The 4111-nt window shown below is 38.8% G+C and overlaps 1 pseudogene; it reads right to left on the bottom strand.

Annotated features, from left to right (window-relative positions):
* Window positions 1-1740: 1740 nt before the first annotated feature.
* LOC148802863 (protein MOTHER of FT and TFL1 pseudogene) lies at window positions 1741-2269 on the bottom strand (annotated as a pseudogene).
* Window positions 2270-4111: the final 1842 nt, after the last annotated feature.

The following is a 4111-nucleotide window of genomic DNA, read 5'->3' as shown; positions in this document are numbered from 1 at the left end:
GAAGGTAAAATTCAAACAAATAATTAAACATTAATCAATTTGTTTTTCCTTGTTTACAAGAGATTAAAGTTTTTAATTGGAAACCGTACATTTATAAGAGACAATTTTGAAGTGTTTTTCACATATGGCCTATTATCCTTTAATTTGTTGAGCTGATATATCAATTAATGTTTCAATGAATCTACAATAACAAAATGCAACAATTAGTTCATTTTCCTTTTTATTTTTTTTAGGAAATAAAAAATTAGAAGATTGGGAAAAAACCACTAGCAAAAAAGAAACATAGAAGAGAAAATGTTGGCAGCGCCTATCAAAGAAATTAAAGGTTTTTAAAACCGAATCGAACAATGAACCAGTCAGGGGTCTGGTTCCTGTGCCAAAGGGTCCGATTGTTTGAACCGAATGAATGGCTCGTTATGACAAAAAATAAATAAAAAACAGCCAAAACCATTAAACGGTTTGGCCGCCCGGGTCAACGGTTTGCTAATCAAATCAACAGTTTTGAGGTAAAACGGAATCAGTCACCTAACCTGATCGGTTCCCAGTTTTCCGGTCCGACCATCCGGTCCACTCCGGTTTTGAAAACCCTGAAGAAATTGATATAATAGTTAATCTATTGAAATATACAAAAGAGTCAAATCTACTGAAATATATCAATTAATGTGCCAACTGATGACCATTTGAAAGGAGTCTTAATCTAGTCAATGATTTTCTTGAATTCTCATGAGTCCTCATCCACATCGAAAATCTGGCAAGTTTTCTAAGGTCGATTGGATCCAAAAAATGAGAAAAAGAAAATACCTAACAAGTAGAAGGTACAAAGCAAAATATAGAACAAAAGAAATTAATTGTTGCCGATATAGCGGTTGAAGAAACTATTAATGGCGGAAGCTAAAAGGCAATGGAAATGGATATCAGTGACTATCCGACCATTGAAAATAGAGAAAACACCATTAGTTTTTGGTGAATTAAAAATAAATAAGTAGATTAAATACTTAAAATACCCCACACCCCTATGGTTTAGCAAATGGATAATAAAGATTTGCTTAAAGTACCCTTAGGTTTTGACAATGGACATCGCGATTAAAAAAAATGATTGAAATATTAAATTTAATTTTTACCTTTCATTATTCCTTAAATTTTCAAAATAAAACCCAACTAATAAAAATTTTCAATAACTATAAGAGAGTCTAAGAAAGGAGAGGCCCACCTATATATATAATCAACATAGTTCACCCTCACCCTCCATCATCTTATGCTAGAGGCAATCGTTAGAAAAACACAACGAAACTGAAGACTTGGAGTGATGATGGGCTGAATAAGCTTCTTCTAGCCAGGATGGGGTTTGCTCTTGATGACTGCCAACAGAAATTGTAGTACATGCAGTCATGAACATTGAAATGAAAAGTAGCCCTACACACCTCACTGTCATGGTGAGGCGATTAAAGAGGAGTGGGAGTTGACACCAGAACTATTGTCTCGCCTCTTAGCTTTGCCATGGTCGACAATAGAATTTTTTTTAATTAACATCGAAAGCTATGTTATATATTATTGTTGTTATTTAATGGACAAACTCAACATTTTCGATGCGCATGCTATCTGGATAGGGTGATACATCATACATGTATACCAGAAAACCGCATGCATGAGACTCAAAGCCCCCACCGGTACCTTAGCAAAGCAACACCATTCTGTATGCCCTTTGCTATCTCTCTTCAGAGCTTCTCATTTGCAGTCTCTTCAGAGTTTCTGGGCATTGAAGTAAGCAGTTACAACTGACAGGCCGAGGCCAGGTTGCTTTGCAAATTCCCTAGTGTTAAAGTTTGCACAAATAGCTGGTTGTTGGACTGAGTCCTTTACTAGATTCTTCTGCCTGAACAGCACCGGGATGTACCTATGTATTCCCATCGGCGGCTGAGGGCTCATGTAGGGAAGGTATCTTCTTGCCTCTAATAGAGTTTGTGCCAGTACCGCGCCGGGAATATCAACGATGATCCAGTGAACCCATTCATGCACGCACAGTGGACTCGCTTGGGGTGGGGGCATTATCTGGGTCTGTCATCACTAGAGTATAGAGATCACCATTTGGGCCAGAGACAACTTTAGGGTGATTGATAGCCATAGAAGGCTTAATTTCACAACCGTTGGTGTCTGTGATATCATCTGTTTCGAAGTAAACAGATATGGTGATAGTAGGAACAAACATATTGACAACATCAACTATGACTTGGCCCACAGTAAGTGGATCAATTGCAGTAGCCACAGACATGGCGGTAGGGAGAAGAGAGAGCAACTGCCTCTGCGATGAAGACATTGGGTGGTAATTTATCCCAATTCATCTAAAGTTCTTTCATTGGTAATATTGTCATTGGATTTAGTTTTGAAATTTTGAAGAGCAATAGAGGGCAAATTTGACCATAAAATGATAGTTTTGGAATTAAGAAAAATTATATACATCACATGCAAAATGATTGTAACATTGCTCTAATGATAAGGAGGGATTTTGTCCATTATCAGAAAACTTAAGGGTGTTTTAAGTAATTCCTCAAAGATAAGTTATTGTTCATTTTTCAAACTATAGTGGTAATTTAAGTATTTAACCTTAAATAAATCTATACTATCTAAATGCCCCTTTTTTCTGAAATTTTCATTGGACGTTTTCTATCCCTCTTGTCTAAACATACAATGGGTATAAAGAGGGCATATATATCCTTTACTCTCATTTTAGAAACTGCCCAATTATAACTATCTAGAAACTATCCACTTATAACTGTCTAGAAACTGTCCATACTACCACTTGCATACGTGTTTACTAGTAAATAACAAAGGTGTCAACAGTTACCATCCATTACCTATGGTTCACTAGTACCTTTTTCCAATGGCAGTAATCTGGTAGTTCACTTGCAGTCCCCGAACTCCCCTCTATCCTCTCTCCAATGACAACAATAATGGTAGGATTCCATGTCAAGTGTTCCTCACTCATCTCGTCACGGGTAAATTTCTTAAACTACCTTTACTATTTGAAAATTGACTAATGCTACTCCTACTGTTTTTAACAATTGACTAATAGTTCCCTTACCGTTAACACCCTTAATTTTCTGTTAACAAAAAGATAAAAGGACTATTTAACCCTTTAGATATGTTTCTCTCACAACCCTTATTTTTCTCTCTCCTCTTATTTTTCCTCATCGGCCTTTCCCTCTTTCTCTCTCCTTCTTTTTCCCATTGTTGTTGGGTTCACGAACAGAGTAACAGAACAGGAGAGCTTCAGCAACCGTCGAATGTTGCAGTGGTCATCGGCTTTCAGAGAGCTTCAGCAAGATGAACAGGGGAGATTCGTTGCTGCTCTCTGTCGCTTGGTCTGACCAATACACACAGGAGAAAAAAAGGAAGGGGAGATCCGCTGGTGGTTGCCGCTGTTGCCAATGACAGTCATCCATGTTTTTAGTGAGCATGTTGTCGAAACCGCCATTTTGGGTACGTTGCCAAAACCGCCACTATTGATGGAGGGGAAGAACGGAGAGAAGAGAAAGCTTGCAGTGGCGGTTGAAGAAATTGCTGCCTACCTTCTCATCCACTACACAAGCCACCTGCCTTGAGGAGAAAAACAATCTCAAATCTGGGTTCAGATCAGAAACAAGACAAGGAGGTGACTTGCAAGTTGAAGAAATCATAAGTAGCAGCAACGACGACCACCGTTGTCTCTCTAAAGCCCTTTTTAGTTTGTCCTCTCTAAATCCTGTAGCTGGTGAAAGGGGACTGTTCATCGCCCCCTTCCTCTCGATGTGGCGACTAAACACCAACACCCCCTTCACTCTCTGCTTTGATAAGAACAATTTGAAAAGCTGCTAATCGAAGATATGGGCGAACTGAAGAAGCTATCATATCCGAATGGACGACCTCCATTCTTCTATCAATGGGCTTCAACAGTTGGGTTTTGAGTGATATATTGAGATTGGCTTGCACGTAGGTCAAATCCCATTCCAGATTGGCGTGAACTCCACTTTCGTCGATCTCTCTAGTGGCGCTGCTTACGCATCAATGGCTTCCGTTTTGGATCAAAGAGAGCTTGGAGTCGGGCCATGATTTGCAAGGTTCGAAACTAACGGCG

The sequence above is a fragment of the Nelumbo nucifera genome, chromosome 1 (assembly GCF_055504915.1).
Source record: "Nelumbo nucifera cultivar China Antique chromosome 1, China Antique-T2T, whole genome shotgun sequence".
NCBI lineage: Eukaryota > Viridiplantae > Streptophyta > Magnoliopsida > Proteales > Nelumbonaceae > Nelumbo > Nelumbo nucifera.
Note: the sequence above shows the minus strand (reverse complement) of the source record. Positions and strands in the feature narration are given on the sequence as shown.